Raw genomic sequence first — 18,489 nt, 5'->3', positions numbered from 1 at the left:
TCTGTGGCACGCATATCTCGCTGACCGTTTGTCAGATTGACCTAAGATTTCGTATGTGGCTCACGCGTGGCACAAAGGTGTGCACTCTCGATTTTGAAGATTTCTGAATACATATTTCAAAATATGCTTATTTACGTAGGACGTTAATCACTGCACTGCACTGTTTCCAAAGGGACCAGTGTAGTGACCACTCAAAATAAAAGTAATAAACTGACGCTTTGAATAGCCCAGGCTACTTTGGACTTGAGACTTTGTCTAAACAAACGACAATTCCGACTGCAAGGTCCCAAATTGAAACGAGCGATAGGCTAATGCCACATAGACAACAAGTGGCAGACTGAGCGACGTCACTTATGCTAAAGTCACATCATTGCAAATTTCAAACAATGAGGCATCATTCCACGTTGCAAATGTCAAACAATGATGCATCATTCCACAAAATGGTTTGTCTTCAGTATTAGGAAGTTATTCAGCACACATTTAGCCTTAACTCAGAACAGTTGTTAGGCTTATGTCATTCTGATCTAAAATGTCACATGCAGCATGCCTAAATTTATTACACGTTTATTAGAGGCCACACTAATTATAGGCTAATGTATTATATATTCAGTATTCATCATTGAATGCTTAGCTGGAATGATGTTTCCCTATCATCCTATTTTTAAAGCAGGCATACCTGTGGGCATTTAATTGGGCTACGGGTTTTCTTTAGGAATGACATGTTTGAACGGGCACTGCACTAGTGAATAGAATTCTGGACACAAATCTAAGAAGTTACAATGGACAAAGCAGATTTACACTGAAATGCCACTTCACTTGGGTTGTTTGGTGGTGGGATTGAAGTTCTGGTAAACATCATCAGGTTGGGTCGTGTTGGGTTTCAGGGTCTGGTCAACTGCATCTGGTTGGATGGTGTTGGGGTTCAGGCTCTGGTCTACTGCATCAGCTTGGGTGGTGTTGGGGTTCAGGCTCTGATAGACATCATCAGGTTGGATGGTGTTGGGGTTCAAGCTCTCGTAGTGTGAACTCATCTGGACAGAACCAGGGTTTCCTCTCTGATAATCATTCACATTGTCCACATCACCCAAAGACAGAAATAGATAGATGTCAATGAGACCTTAACAATCGTGAATTAGCAAAGGGTACAAAGCATTTTACAGTGTAGTGTTAACATACATGTTCATCAGCCATCCACACATTCCCTTGCTATCACTCCCATGCGCGTTATGTCTACAAACATAAGTATGTAAGTCTTGCTGACTCCACAGACATAATCAAACACAGTCACCTGTCGGTTCGTGTCTGTGTTGCCTGTTGACTCAAAGTTGGTGGTGGCCTTCCTCCTGTGGGAACATAAAAAATGTAGTGTATGTCAGCAACACATACAGTATATTAACACCACACTGTGTATGTGTATGTGTATGTGTATGTGTAATGTACGTCAGCAACACGTACAGTATATTAACACCACACTGTGTATGTGTATGAGTATGTGTATGTGTAATGTATGTCAGCAACACGTACAGTATATTAACACCACACTGTGTATGTGTATGAGTATGTGTGTGTAATGTATGTCAGCAACACGTACATTAACACCACACTGTGTATGTGTATGAGTATGTATGTGGAATGTATATCAGCAACACATACATTAACACCACACTGTGTATGTGTATGTATGTGTATGTACTGTATGTCAGCAGCATGTTATCTTTTTTGTAGCCCTTAACCATTTTAGAACAATGACATCATACGAGCAGGTCTGTGTGTGCTTTGTCAAAGGCTGCTGCTCTGATGAATGAGCCCATCTGCAGAATTCATATCACCAGTCGGTGTTGTTGTTTATTTACCTCCTCCAGTAGATGAGTCCGAGTCCAAGTGTTATGATCACAGCTGGCACTAGGCCCACAAATGCAAACAGAGCAGATTTCTGCCACCCAAACCCTTACAAATGAGAAAAATATAGTACATTCAGTTTGACAGAACACGATGGTTCTGGGAGCATCTGTTACACAAATACACAAAAGAAAAGATACATATCAAACTAATGAATAAAAAAACAAACAACCGCCCCGTAAGTTATGGTACTTATTACAATCGTACAATCGTAAAATTATTATTTAATTGGTATGATTAGAATAAGATATGTAACAGATCTCCAAAAAATACCAATTAAATATGTCTGCTGAATGTGTTTTCTACTCACACTGAACATCCAGGAAAACAGCAGTAGATTCACTGCTACCATGTTGGTTCTTCACCACACAGTAGTAATGGCCAGTGTCTCCAGAAGTGATCTTGTTGATTCTGTAAATGTGTTCTGATCCCACCAGAGATGGCGCTGTTTCACTCCTCTTATACCAGGTGTAGCTCTCCACTGGTGGGTTGGCATCACTGCTGCAGGTCAGAGTCACTGAAGTGCCCTCAAATATCTCACCAGCAGGACTGACAGAAACTGAATTATTCTTTGGAGTGTCTATGGAAAATATTTAACATAAGAAAATACATTTTAAAAGTGTCGAACAATCTCTTAAATTTTTGTTGAACAATCGCTTAAATGTTGAGATAGTTTTGGGAGCATCTGTTACAGAAGTCCACCAAAGAAAATATCTATATCAAGCTAATGAATAAAAAAAAAAACAACTGGCCGGCAAGTTGACTATGGTAGCCTACATTATTTAATTGGTATGATTAGAATAATATGTAACAGATCTCCAACACATGCCATTTAAATATTTCTGCTGACTGTGTTTTCTACTCACACTGAACATCCAGGAAAACAGCAGTAGAATTACGGCCACCATGTTGGTTCTCCGCCACACAGTAGTAATAGCCAGTGTGTTCAGAGATGATCTTGTTGATTCTGTAAATCTGTTCTGATCCCACCAGAGATGGCGCTGTTTCACTCCTCTCATACCAACTGTAGTTCTCCACTGGTGGGTTGGCATCACTGCTGCAGCTCAGAGTCACTGAAGTGCCCTCTAGTATCTCACCAGCAGGACTGACAGAAACTGAAGTATTCTTTGGAGGGTCTATGGGAAATATTCAACATAAGAAAATACATTTAAAAAGTGTTGAAAAATCTCTTACATTTTTGTTCAACAATTGCTTAAATGTTGAGATGGTTTTGGGAGCATCTGTTTCAGAAGTCCACCAAAGAAAACATATATAATAAACTAATGTATTAAAAAACAAAGAACTGCCCGGCAAGTTGATTATTATTTATTTGATATGATTAGAATAAGATATGTAACAGATCTCCAAAAAATGCCAATTAATTATTTCTGCTGACTGTGTTTTCTACTCACACTGAACATCCAGGTAAACAGCAGTAGATTCACGGCCACCATGTTGGTTCTTCACCACACAGTAGTAATAGCCAGTGTGTCCAGAGGTGATCTCGTTGATTCTGTAAATCTGCTCTGATCTCACCAGAGATGGCGATGTTTCCCTCTTCTTATACCACCTGTAGCTATCCACTGGTGGGTTGGCATCACTGCTGCAGCTCAGAGTCACTGAAGTGTTCTCTAGTATCACACCAGCAGGACTGACAGAAACTGAAGTATTCTTTGGAGGGTCTATGGAAAATATTCAACATAAGAAAATACATTTAAAAAGTATCGAACAATCTCTTAATTTTTTGTTGAACAATCACTTAAATGTTGAGATAGTTTTGGGAGCATCTGTTACAGAAGTCCACCAAAGAAAATATCTATATCAAGCTAATGAATAAAAAAAAAAAAAACTGGCCGGCAAGTTGACTATGGTAGCCTACATTATTTAATTGGTAAGATTAGAATAAGATATGTAACAGATCTCCAACAAAATCCAATTAATTATTTCTGCTGACTGTGTTTTCTACTCACACTGAACATCCAGGAAAACAGCAGTAGAATTACGGTCACCATGTTGGTTCTCCGCCACACAGTAGTAATAGCCAGTGTGTTCAGAGATGATCTTGTTGATTCTGTAAATCTGTTCTGATCCCACCAGAGATGGCGCTGTTTCACTCCTCTCATACCAACTGTAGTTCTCCACTGGTGGGTTGGCATCACTGCTGCAGGTCAGAGTCACTGAAGTGCCCTCTAGTATCTCACCAGCAGGACTGACAGAAACTGAAGTATTCTTTGGAGGGTCTATGGAAAATATTCAACATAAGAAAATACATTTAAAAAGTGTTGAACAATCTCTTAAATTTTTGTTCAACAATCGCTTAAATGTTGAGATGGTTTTGGGAGCATCTGTTTCAGAAGTCCACCAAAGAAAACATATATAATAAACTAATGTATTAAAAAACAAAGAACTGCCCGGCAAGTTGATTATTATTTATTTGATATGATTAGAATAAGATATGTAACAGATCTCCAAAAAATGCCAATTAATTATTTCTGCTGACTGTGTTTTCTACTCACATTGAACATCCAGGTAAACAGCAGTAGATTCACGGCCACCATGTTGGTTCTTCACCACACAGTAGTAATAGCCAGTGTGTCCAGAGGTGATCTCGTTGATTCTGTAAATCTGCTCTGATCTCACCAGAGATGGCGCTGTTTCACTCCTCTCATACCAACTGTAGTTCTCCACTGGTGGGTTGGCATCACTGCTGCAGCTCAGAGTCACTGAAGTGTTCTCTAGTATCACACCAGCAGGACTGACAGAAACTGAAGTATTCTTTGGAGGGTCTATGGAAAATATTCAACATAAGAAAATACATTTAAAAAGTATCGAACAATCTCTTAATTTTTTGTTGAACAATCACTTAAATGTTGAGATAGTTTTGGGAGCATCTGTTACAGAAGTCCACCAAAGAAAATATCTATATCAAGCTAATGAATAAAAAAACAAACAACTGCCCAGCAAGTTGACTATGGTAGCCTACATTATTTAAATTGTATGATTAGAATAAGATATGTAACAGATCTCCAACAAATGCCAATTAAATATTTCTGCTGACTGCGTTTTCTACTCACACTGAACATCCAGGAAAACAGCAGTAGAATTACGGCCACCATGTTGGTTCTCCGCCACACAGTAGTAATAGCCAGTGTGTTCAGAGATGATCTTGTTGATTCTGTAAATCTGTTCTGATCCCACCAGAGATGGCGCTGTTTCACTCCTCTCATACCAACTGTAGTTCTCCACTGGTGGGTTGGCATCACTGCTGCAGCTCAGAGTCACTGAAGTGTTCTCTAGTATCACACCAGCAGGACTGACAGAAACTGAAGTATTCTTTGGAGGGTCTATGGAAAATATTCAACATAAGAAAATACATTTAAAAAGTATCGAACAATCTCTTACATTTCTTAAGGCTCTACCATGAATTGTTCAGTATTGTTCATGTATTTTGCTAGTGCCACAAGCCGATTAGTAAGCCCCCATATTTCTAAGAGAAAATGCAAGCTTAAACCTGTTGTTGGATACAATGACATCTCTCTCTCTCTCTCTCTCTCTCTCTCTCTCTCTCTCTCTCTCTCTATATATATATATATATATATACATATATATATATATATATATGACCAGTAGGAGGGGTAAGAGAGCAGGGCATATCCACAGATTATCCACACACATGGTCACGGCACAGGTATATTGATTGGTGAGGGTCACGCAGTAATTTAGGATCTTTAACCAGTGTCTGGAGCTGTGTGAAGTGCCCCCCTGCTTCAAAAGCTCCACCATCATCCCAATCCCCAAAAACCCTCCATCACAGGATTAAATATTAAGTAAGTATAAGTATATATACTCTTTTGATCCCATGAGGGAAATTTGGTCTCTGCATTTATCCCAATCTGTGAATTAGTGAAACACACTCAGCACACAGTGAACACAGTGAGGTGAAGCACACACTAATCCTGGCGCTCGGAGAGCAATGAGTGGTTAGGTGCCTTGCTCAAGGGCACTTCAGCAAGGGCACTTCAGCCGTTCCTACTGGTCGGGGTTCCAACCGGCGCCCTCCGGTTACAAGTCCAAAGCACTAACCAGCAGGCCACGGCTACCCCCAAAGTAGGCCACGGCTGCCCCCAATAACTACAGGCCTGTCGCCCTGACGTCTGTGGTCATGAAATCTTTTGAAAGACTGAAGGACGTTACAGGACCCCTGCTGGACCCACTGCAGTTTGCCTACAGGGAAAACAGGTCGGCGGATGATGCCGTCAATATGAGACTGCAATTCATTCTGCACCACCTCGACTCCCCAGGGACGTATTCCAGGTTCCTTTTTGAAAAAACTGCACGAAATTGGAAGTGTAGGACCATTATGACACCCTCTGAATGCACGCCAAGTTTCATGGAATTACGTTCATGGGGGGCCTTACAATAAAATAATTTATGTGTACATTTAGTGACCGTACACCAACAGAGGGCCTAGGATGACCAATTTTTTGCATATGTTTGCCTCCAGGGGTCATGTTAACCCATTCCATATGCACACATGTGTATAAACAGATACACACACACACACATTCACAGTAATCATACGTATGACACATACTCACACAGTAGACATATGTACGCATGCATGCACATGCACACACACACAGGCACATACACAGGCACACACACAAGAACAAGCACGCACACACACACACACACACACACACACACAAACATGAACATGTACACGCACTTGCACTCAATTCAAGAAATGTCTCAGAATTATGAACAGGCAAGATGGGGGTGGGGTTGTATAACATGTATTTTACATGTGAAATCTATGAACTAATCATGTTTTGGTACTTGTTGTCTAGCAGATACCAGTGATAATTGAGTGTGCATAATGCAATTCAGTGAGACAGTTAGAATCATATATGCCTTTCACCTTTTGTTTTTAGCCAGCAGCCAGACCAGCAGATACCCTGACTTTGCTGAATTACTGAAGCTAAGCAGGAACAAAGGAGGAAATGAACACAATTTGCCAAGCGTGACTTATTTTTGTGGACTGGGCGGCGGTCATATTTTGTACCGTTCTGCGGTACATCTAGTTATTATTATTATTATTATTATTATTATATGTATATCTATAAGGCGAACATATGAACATTAAACTCTGCATGAATGCTTCTTACATGTTTACAGTAACACAGATGCTAAAATGTGGAAATTAATTACTACAGAAAGGAATGACAGACACCAGACACATTACAGTAAAGTGTAGTTCCGGCGGAAATTGACCCAAGGGTGTTTTTCTGCATTAAAACACATCAAACTAGATGTACCGCAGAGCGGTACAAAATATGACCGCCGCCCAGTCCAGCACATTTTTTCCACAAAAATAAATCACGCTGAAAGGCCTATATGATTCTAACTGTCTCACTAAATTGCATTATCCACCCTCAATTCTCACTGGTATCTGCTAGACAACAAGTACCAAAACATGATTAGTTCATAGATTTCACATGTAAAATTCATTTTATACAACCCCACCGCCATCTTGCCTGTTCATAATTCTGAGAAATTCTTGAGCATGTGTGCGTGTACATGTTTATGTTTATGTTTATGTGTGTGTGTGTGTGTGTGTGTGTGTGTGTGCTTGTGTGTGTGTGCCTGCGTATGTGCCTGTTTTTGTGCATGTGCATGCATGCGTACATATGTCTGTGTGAGTATGTCATACATATGATTACTGTGAACGTATGTGTGTGCGTGTGTATCTATGCACATGTGTGCACATGGAATGGGTTAAGATGACCCCTGGAGGCAAACATATGGACAAAATTGGTCATCCTAGGCCCTACGGTTCTCAAGATATTCACAGAAAACTGTGTCTGCCCTACCCTCCTTTCGGGGGGTCCAGTCCAGCGGAGGGGGCTACAGATCAAAACGAAAAGCGATGGTTCCATGCTATCCATGTGGGGTTACATGCCCACCAAGTTTCGTGTACCCCGGTCTTTCAGTGTCCCGGGAATCCTTGACGGAAATTTGGACATGCGGAAAAAAAAAGAAAAACACTACAGAGCTTGGCCTGGTATATGCTATAGCCCCAAATCACAAACAGTGGATTAGCTAAGGGCTTCCCAAATAGCATTTTTTAACCAGTGATATTGTTAATAAAATTGAAAATTTACCAACTGTCACGCTATCCGGAGAAATTCTTTGGTCACCGTTATTAACGATTTACGGCTCCCCCATTGTTTACATGTGTAGAATGGAAGTCAATGGGAGGCGTAAATGCCCTGTAGTGGCTGATTAACACAAAATACTGTCTCCATGGCTTATTTGATGTGTTTTAATGCCGAAAAACACCTTTGGGTCAATTATCGCCGGAATGACACTTTAAGGGAGAAGTGGAAATCAAGAATTGACCCATATGATGATACAATGTCTTTTTTAAAAATATGTTCAAACATTTAGAAATCTTGGAGGTGAACACTAACCACTAGTGGTTGTATCGTTTCCAGACTGGGAGGTGTTGGAAGGTGGAGGTGAAAATGAAGATGATGAGACAGTTTGGTGTTCAGTGGAGGACACACGTGCTGGGTTTGGGGTGGGAGGGGGACCTGAAATATACAGAGAGAGAGAGACAGAGAGAAAGAGAGAGAGAGAGAGAGAGAGAGAGAGAGAGAGAGAGAGAATAAGGTAAATGGTTAAGGCACATTACATTAAAATACATGTTATGCAAAGATAGGTCTTGATATTTGATGACCTTTTGTAACGTTTATGTCCACTTCAGTGTACAGGTCTCTACCAGTTTTTTCAACTCCACACCAGTACTTCCCAGAATCCTCTGCAGTCAGTCCAGTGATGGTCACAGTGAAGACTCTAGCAGTGGTGTTATCATGCAGAGAGAATCTTCCATTGATTGCTTTGGTCTGACCTGCTTTAGTCTGGACATGATAGTCTGAACTGTAGAAGTACTTGAAATATCCCTCATATCCTCTATCATAGGGGCATCTGATCACTTCTGATTTGCCTACATATCCAGTCACCTGGATCACAGACTCCACAGGAAGAACACCTACACACAAACACACACACACACACACACACACACACACACACACACACACACACACACACACACACAATCGTCCTCTCATTGAACATTGATTAATTTCATAAAGGGAGTCACATGTTCACGTTACATTCTTTTTACTAATGAGCTGAGAGGATGATTAACACAGAGGAAGTTGCTTTACTGAAGACAGATACAGAGAGAGAGGGTGTGTGTGTGTGTGAGAGAGAGAGAGAGAGAGAGAGAAGATGTATTAGACTTCAGTAACCGTATGACCAGCAGGGGGAGTGAATGAGCAGGGCATGACCACTGATGATCCAGTCACGGCACAGATGTAGTTACGAGACAAAGTTTCCTAATCGTCTAAACCACTAACACTGACGATATCTGAAGATCAACGACATTATTGTGATAATCTCTTCCTGATGGCAAAATCTAAGCTTGCTTAAATAGATTTTTTTTTTTAATTTCATATTTCGAGTGAAATCTACTTACAGGGCATGATGACCAGAAGGAAAAGCAGACCCAGAACACGCAAAAGTGCAGCCTTCATCATCCCGAATACATCCACACGTAGCCTGCAAAATGTGATAGATTAGAGAGTACATTGTTGACCTGAAATTTGTTTTGACACCCTGCGTTTTTAATACAATGAGAGGGTGAGGTGGTCGTTGTCACCACCACAAACACTGTGATCACAAAAACCTTTGGAACAAAACTGCTAAAACTGCCAAACTGCTCATTTATTTGGTCAAAACTAAAATACAACATTATCAAACTATCTTGCATATCAGTAACACTCAGAGTAAGTAACACTCAGAAGATAGAGACTCAAGAGAGATAGCAGAACATAGAAAACAGTGAATATGTTTAGTGCCAGACAAGCATTGTATTTTCTTTTTGTTCCAGACTGTTAAAAACAATGTTTGTTGTGAGAGGGGAGTAAACGCTCAATTTAAAGAAATTGCTTTCAGATTCTTTTTAAAAGCTCTGCAAGAGGTCTGGGAGAGACACTTACTGTGGTCCGTTGCAGGTCAGCTTATAAGCATCAGGCTCAGCAAAGAGTGAAAGAGGAATCTCGCCAGCAGTCACACAGAAATTAGCGAGCTTGCTGACGCATTTGGAGTGATGATTTTTCTTTACCATCATGGCAAGACTTCACAATGTGTCAGCAAAATGGTTGTAACTTTCTCAAAGTGTTTTTCTTTTTTCTTTTTTTTAAAAAGGATTTGTTTGGATCATATGTTTATGGACTACTTTTAAAATAAATTGAACAGGACAGTCTGACTTTATGTGCATTCTCTCATGCTGTGGTCTCTCCACCCATGTCTCTCTACATTGACACAGAAGTCATGTGATGTCAACAGAACTGATGTTGATATCGGAATGCACAATTTAATTTCAGCTTTTTATCACCTTTTTGTTGAACAAATCTCACAGCTGTCTTAGTTTCCATTTAGCTTCCTATCAACTTCTCCTTCAGGCCTGTTAGGAGAAGGACATTGTAAGAGAAAGAAGGTGCCGCACACTCAGAGTTCATGAAAAAATAGCGTTTCAGCGATCTGATGAAGGCCTTGTAGGCCAAAATGTTATCGACAATCAATGATTGACAATCAACAAGCAGGGACATCAATGGATGATTAGCAAATGAATAAAATGTTTTGATTTTGGAGAATGCCTATAACTTCTAGTCCAGTGATACACAAAAACAGGGATTTACATGAAATAGGTAACTGATGGTTAGTACAAAGTAATGAAATGTATTTTGAGTGAAATGAATGTTGGGTGAAATAAAAGTGTTGTTTGGTGGAGGGTGGTGCCTTTGAGCCACATGCTGGGGTCACTGGTGTGTGCTGCTTAATTACGTTACATTTAATGTTTTAAAATTGCAGAATCGCCAAGCGATGACGCACCAAAACAGAGATCTACATGAAATAGATTACTGAAAAGAAATATCAAAATGCATTTTGAGTGAAATGAACATGGGCTAGAAGAAGTGTCATTTGGTTTGCTGTGGTCTCTGCCTTCACCCTCAGCAGTGACAGTGAGTTAACGAGGAACTCGGCAGAGCCGTCTCTGTGAAGTTCCTCTTTTACTGCACGTTATTTTAGATGTTCACTGTTTATTCTAGCACACATGGAGAAACACACACACAGACACACACACACACACACACCAACTAGACTCAGAAAAGGAGGACAAATAGGCCACAATAAGGCTTATAGTCCTGGGGGGGGGGGGGGGGGGGTACTGTCAGTAAAAGCGTCAACATTATATTCCACAACGTTAACAACATTAAACAGTGTGATTGATTTAGTGTGAATGTAAAGGCCAATTGCTCAATGTAAGATAATGTCCATACTCTCATTTGACTTGAACACATTTCCTCTGTCAGGTGTGTGGATGGGCTCCGTTGGGTGTTATAGTAATTTCCATTTAGGCGGTTACAGCAGCCACACTGCCTCCTGTCATATGCGCATCTCAAACCGTGCTGCAAGCTCGACCCAGCTAGAGAAGAGAAGGGGCATTTTTCTTCACTTGACGTGAGCCGTTCTGTGCAGAAACACATTTTAACTAATTTGTGTTTACTGTAAAAGGGGGATGTGAGGGCCGCATGTGCACTCTAAACACTCCTTGCCCACATCGCTAACTGTAACGAAGTCCACACAGGAAGGGCGGGCCTAACTCACACGTAACGCCCAACCAACAGCATGCAGCAATTCAGCAGTCATGTGTCATGATGTCTTTGTGTCTCTTTAGTCTTTTTTTAATCACACTTTGGTACACCCCAGTTGCTGTTGCAGTATATACATAAATAAAAAAGGGCTGATAAATGCATGATGGACAAACCTTAGAGAAGGGGGGGGGCAGTAGAGAATAATCAGAGGAAAAAGAGAAGAGGGGGGAAAGCAGAGGAGGAGAACAGCAACTAGACTCAGAAAGGGAAGACAAATACAGCAGCCACGCTGCCTCCGTCATATGCACACCTCAAACCGTGCTGCAAACTTGACCCAGTTAGAGAATAGAATATACAACATTCCAACAGGACATACAATCTCTCTCTCTCTCTCTCTATCTCTCTCTTTCTCAGACAGAGGGAGCCCTCTCCTGGACATAAACTACAAAACGTATTAAATTTCTGTGACCAGATGCAATTTCTCACTTTCACCACCAGATGGAAGGGGACACTGCCAGTGCTGGAGGTCAGATGGTGTAACACAGAGGGTGGATCCCAAAGCGGCTTCTTCCTGCTGTCCTCAGTCCTCCAGCTTGTGCTGTAATAATTGGGAATAGTCCATGTTCACCTGGTATTAGTAGGCTTTGGTATAAGTTCATATTCTCTGCAATTTGTGTGTGACAATGGTTTGTTTATTCTAGCCTAAGAGGCGATGCTTTGCCGCATCATCAGTAATGGACGTCTGTTAAAGTGATGTGTGAGTGGGCAGGACATCTCATTTCTCATATCTGTCTCCTTAATTCCTCCTCCTTCATTCACAACATGAATTAGAAGGAGAATAACCATGAACACATATACAGTGAAATATATATATATATATACACATACATATATTATATATACACATACATATATTTTATATTTAATGTAATAGCTAGACAATATCTAATTACTCATATTACACAATACATCAAGCCTTAAATGCAGACATTGATGAGTCAGCTTCAAGCTTCAAAGTTTCAAAGGCCACGTGTGTGTGGTCTCTCCAGAGTCAGACCGCAAACACTCCCTGCCCTCATCCAATAGTATCTGGCTGCAGAGCAACCGATCTACCACAGCGGGTCTACAGCTAACTCACTCCCTGCCCTCATTACTAACCCCTAACTAACTGGAACGTAAGAGAAGGATCAGAGGCAACAGTCTTCACGAAGAGAGAGAGGAACAAGAACAGAGGGTGATCAGACAGGAGAGCAGAGGAGGAGAACAGCAGTCACAGTGATGAAAGCCCCCTAGTGGACATTTGCTGTAAACACACTAAGCCCCACTAGGAACTACAGGTCCTGTTATGCATGATGATAATATACACAGTATACAGTAATGCAGATTGCAATGCAGTGGAACAGATACAAAGGAATTACATGCTTACTCTACTTAACAGTCATCCTTGTTAACAAGAAATACAGTGCTCAGTGCAGTTAAACACACAGTTTTAGTTGAATTAATTTTATTCACAAAAAAGTGGAAAACAATTCAGTACAAAAAACAGCGAAAATATATTAGATATGTAAACATAGAGATAGTAAATTTAAGAAGATCAATATTGTGCTTTGATATAGCAAGCACACTAATATTAAGAAAAAGGTACAAACACTATGGGTACTCAGCTACACTGGAGCGAGGTTGGTGTGTTGCGATTCGTGAAGCATTGCGCACGCGCAGTTCTAAAATAGATGCCTGATAAGTGCCCGAAAAAAGCGTTGCAATATGGCCGCCGAGTGAAGGGACTTGCCTAAAAGGACTTTGATTCAGCACAGCTTCCCCAGGCTCTTGTTTCCACACTGCTGTAGATCATGGAGAGCTCCCCCTCTGGTTGGTCAGGAGAACTACAGGAAGACAGACAGTACAATGACAGAGAGGATTTGTTTTTTATTTTATCTATTTATTTATTATCCAAAAATGTACTGAGTATAGTTTGAATTTACCCCAACATAGCATCTAGTATTTACAACGAGTAAAAATGACAATGCATATTAAGACGAAAAGGTTTTCTAGGCAGGTATTGACTTGGGACTATATTGGGGTGAAGCACAGACACTGCTACTTGGGCACAGATATTGTCCATGCTGTGGCTAGTGAAACAAGGTTTTCATGTGTTGCGTGATATCTCTGTTCCCAAGTAGCAGTGATTCACCCCAATATAGTCCGAAGTCAATATCTGCCTAGAAGATCGCCTCATCTTAATCTGCATTGCCATTTATACTGGTTGTGAATATGCAATGTATGCACAGAAACAAAAATGCCTTTTCTCACTTATCTAACTCTAGGGGAGATGGTGAATAATCCAATTTCATAAATTGGTGGTGTGTTCCTTTAAAGTCTGATTGTAGTGTTTTTCTGATCCTTGAAAGTCATAGGGTGTGTTCGAAACGGGAGACAGCTGCCTACTGCCTCCCTCCCTACATAGAGAGCTGTCTCACTAGACATGACTTTGGATTAAATGCATCTTTTAAAAATGAGCGTAGCACTCTAGAATCTTTGGTTAACACTACGGTATGACGTTAGCAAAGGCCTGACGTTAAACTAAATTAGCTTACGTAAGCTAGCAGGCTAACGGTATAAATTAGTTTTCACGGCCGGCAGATATATCAGACCAGACGCTATTAATGGTTACAACAATGGCATAATCAGATAGTAAGTTGTTTATTTTTCATCTCTTATCTACAAATCTAAGCAAAATAAGGTCACACAAATGACATTTTAAACAGATTCAGCAGCCATTACCGATGTCATCCGCCATGTTTGTTTACCTTTCACAGCTGTTTCAGACGTTGCCGCAAGGGATTATGGGTAGGAGGGAGCATGAAGTGTGCATCGATGCTGCCTTCAAAAATGGAATTCTTATTTGGGAATTCTAAGATATCTTAAAAGGCAGCAGAATTTGTTTTTTTCGGTTTCGAACCGCACTTGCTGCCTTGCTCCCCAGTTAGATATCTTAAAAGGCAGCAACTTTACCCGTTTGGAACACACCCATAGACTCACCCAGCTCCGGCCTTCTTGAACTGGACACTGGCGTAGTGGACGTTGTCCCCCTGAGTTCCTGCAGTCTGTCTGGAGCGTTTGGGCTGGACACTGGCATACTGGACATCATCCCCCTGAGCTTGTGCAGTCTGTGTGGACTGGATGGTGGCATAGTGACCATCATCCTCTGCTCCTTCTGCATCCTCAGCACTGGGGGGACCAGTTGCTCTGCTCTGATCTGACTTCAGGAGGTCAGTATTGGAGCACTGAACATCCTGATCGTGAATATCTTTGTCATGCTAGTTAGAGGTGAAATGTATCAGTCAAAGTAATTGTAACACTAACAAACATGGATCAGCATAAACACTGCCAAATTGAGACGTTTTACAAATAAGTGCAACAAAGAAAATATAATTGATATATTTTACAATGATATAAATCACCTCACCTCTTTCTTGCTGGCTTGTGTGTTGGTCTTGTGGTATCTGTTAAAATTAGGGATGCACAATATATCGGCGGCCGATATATTATTGGCCGATAAGTGAAAAAATTAAAATATTATTATCGGTCCGATAACAGAATTATGGCCGATAATTTGCGCCGATATTTTTTAAAGTCCTAATTTAGGCCTACGTAAGGTCCATCTGGCTACACTGAGCTACTTGAGCTTGGTTGGCTATACTTTTTCCTCAATATAATGTCAGCGGTGTGAATGTATTTCACCACTCTAACAAAATCTGTGGATATGCGTTCATTTGGGAATCTGTGCATCTCAAAATCCTCTCGTGAATTATCCGCCATTTAACCTTACCAGAGGGGAGCTCAGACCTATCTAGAGTCTTCTTGTTCTGATGTGTTTGCACTTTACCGCGCTGGTCGGGGAAACAAATAAACAAACTCGTTAGTGGGACGAGTACATAAGTAGGCCTAGTTCTAAGTTGTGTTTTAGTATTATATTTGCATTACTTTAGCTTGGGTTTTGTATTATTACCTAGAAATATGCTAACCATTCCTGCTTCAGTTCCAGACAGGTCATCATAATAAGTTATTAAAACCTTCGGGGCTAACCCCTTTCATTTCTGCTGCAGCAGGTTGTGCGCAACAGAGTAGACGGACATAAGATACAGTCTGAGGAGTTGCAGCTTTATTCAGTTACCCGCAGTTGAAACTAAACCTAAGTTTCCCTCACAAACTCTGATTTGGTCGCTATACTGTAGCTTATTCCCAGCTGAGCCGTTTATGAGTGTTTAGTCCTAAATGAAAACGATTCATACTCTCTAGCCACTCACTCGCAATTCACTGACGTCAGGTTCACTTAAAGGAGCCACACATACTGTAGGGCTAGGCTACTGTTATGTTGACTGCTGTACTATTGAGGACTATTATGAGTTCTGTCCATCATTTGGTGGTAGGTAAAATTACTGCAATAAAATTATGCTTATTAAATGCTTTCCCCAAATCACTTTTCACAATTTTGTTTCAAGAGTAATATTATCGGTTATCGTATCGGTATCGGCCACAACAAACCAATAAATATCGGTTATCGTTATCGGCCCTAAAATTCCATATCGGTGCATCTCTAGTTAAAATGTGATGAATTAACAGCATATTAATGGATCACATAGCAAAATGTAAGTGACCAGTAACCTCATGAGGATCAGTACTGACCTACGCCAGACCAGCACACAGATCAGACCGGCAGCTCCACAGACTGAGACTCCTGCTATCACATACAGTACAGCACTACGGGCTCCTGTGAGGGACAAACAGATCCATTAATGACTCAATAGTCCCAACCAGAGCCATATAAAGGTAGAGTTGCGACAACTCCATTGACGCTAATGTTCCATTTTTTTTCAACAATGGCGGCTAATGGAAGCCTCAAATAGTACGGAAGCTTATTGCTGCCACACTAAAAGAATTAAAAAGGCTCAGTATTATGTAATTACGTGAAAAGTTTCTTGTTATAACAATATCTTTTTCATGTTTTAACAAGATATTTATCACGTTATTACATGAAATTATCACGTTATTTCATGATACTGATATTTTCACGTTATAACGTGAAAATATCATGTTATTTCAAGATATGATATTTTTACGTTTTAACAAGATGTTTATCACGTTATTACATGAAATTATCACGTTATTTCATGATACTGATTAGATACTGATATTTTGACCCTTCCCCACAGCCTTAGAAATGACAGCGATGACCTGACATGCAGGCTACCGAGCCAGAGCGGTCTAGGCTATACATTCACCCACATTGCGTGAAGATTTGCATATTTATCAAAGCCCTTTCTCCCTCTTGCGTCAAGTTAGCGAAAGTTTTATTTATTGTGTTGATAAGAAGATAAAGCAGAACTATCAGGCTGTGTGAGCCATATATATACAGTCTATGGTGTGAGCAGGCTATCCTGCATAGAACCTCTCTATCGGCCTCCTTTTCAGCAGCTCTCTGCCGATACACACACATCCCTCTTCGCTGCTCCTCAGTCAGCTGGGAATTGACCACACACACAGACTACACACTCATACACACATGCACAAAAACAAACACTCATCAAGCAGCACTGTAATAGCAGTCAGGGTGCAAGTTCATGGACACTAGTTATCATTTATGCCAGCCATGAGCTCTCGTGGCCTTGTTTCGTTTAGTTTCGTTATTTTGAAATAACGTGATAATTTTATGTAAAAACGTGATAAATATCTTGTAAAAACGTGAAAAAATCATATCTTGAAATAACATGATATTTTCATGTTATAACGTGAAAATATCATTATCATGAAATAACGTGATAATTTCATGTAATAACGTGATACATATCTTGTTAAAACGTGAAAAAGATATTGTTATAACAAGAAACTTTTCACGTAATTACATAATACTGAGCCTTTTTATTTCTTTTAGTATGGCAGCAATAAGCTTCCGTAAAATAGTTCCCGAAAGTTAACAATTTATAATAGCAGCAGTGCAGTTACAGACTGTTTGTAGCCAACATTTCAGACTCAGATTTACATTATTGGCTCATCCGAATAATAATAATAACAGTAACAACAGCAATAGTAGTAAAGTAATAGTATTAATAACCTAATTATAATAATAAACTATTTATGTATACTATGACAGCTTTTCTGCTGCTCAGTTTTTATCAGTTCCTATTATCAAATAAATTAAAAGAGGCTAAAGCCCAATAAATGTGCCACAGATAATAACCTAATATAAGATAAACCTTGCCTATACCATTTCAGGCAGCACTAGGCAACACCACTAACGAGCTGTCATTAAGTTTTTGCATTTGTAGCCTACAACTTTTGACGTGTCTTGGGCATTTAGCTTTACCATCATGTCAACATAGTTGTAATGCGCAATGCTCATCTAAGCTATGGATTTAAGTGGTTTCATTTTAAAAAGGGCAGCAGAGGAATTGTTTTGGGGAAGCAGTTGCACTTTATCCCACAACTGTGGATTTAATCGTTTGATATGTGGATAACTTTCAGTGGACTAAACACATAAAAGGTAAGATTTTGTTATCACAAAGCTAGCTGGTTCGTTAACATTTAATATGGCTAAGCATATTTACAGCCAACTTTGTACTTGCAACTGAGTTTGTTGTTAACGTTGTTGGTAAACGTTTCTTCAGTTAGGAGCAGGACTGTTTTTTTTTTAATTTTGCATTCATTTTCATTGGCAAAAGCTGGCCTTATATGCATGAGAGAACCTAGATTTGAGGGAGCTGCTGTTAGCATCAGCGCGGTCATATTAACACAGCAGGGCACACTAGCCCAGTGATGGCTAGCCCAGTGATGAAGGATCGTGTAAAATGAAATCCCCATCCCC

At 40.3% G+C, this 18,489-nt stretch overlaps 1 long non-coding RNA gene across 1 annotated transcript; it reads right to left on the bottom strand.

The window, feature by feature from the left end:
* Window positions 1-14,858: 14,858 nt before the first annotated feature.
* On the bottom strand, window positions 14,859-16,385 carry LOC143123934 (uncharacterized). The gene is made up of 3 exons (XR_012986960.1): window positions 16,314-16,385; window positions 15,094-15,130; window positions 14,859-14,944 (listed from the first exon to the last, which is right to left on the bottom strand). It is a non-coding gene; the product is annotated as an uncharacterized LOC143123934 (long non-coding RNA).
* Window positions 16,386-18,489: the final 2,104 nt, after the last annotated feature.

Source organism: Alosa pseudoharengus, unplaced genomic scaffold (genome assembly GCF_046254945.1).
Source record: "Alosa pseudoharengus isolate Yale_2024_CS ecotype anadromous, Long Island Sound unplaced genomic scaffold, YU_APseudo_1.1 YU_APseudo_1.1_scf_1, whole genome shotgun sequence".
Classification (NCBI taxonomy): Eukaryota; Metazoa; Chordata; class Actinopteri; order Clupeiformes; family Clupeidae; genus Alosa; species Alosa pseudoharengus.
The sequence above is the reverse complement of the archived record's forward strand: the minus strand, read 5'-3'. Positions and strand labels throughout refer to the sequence as shown.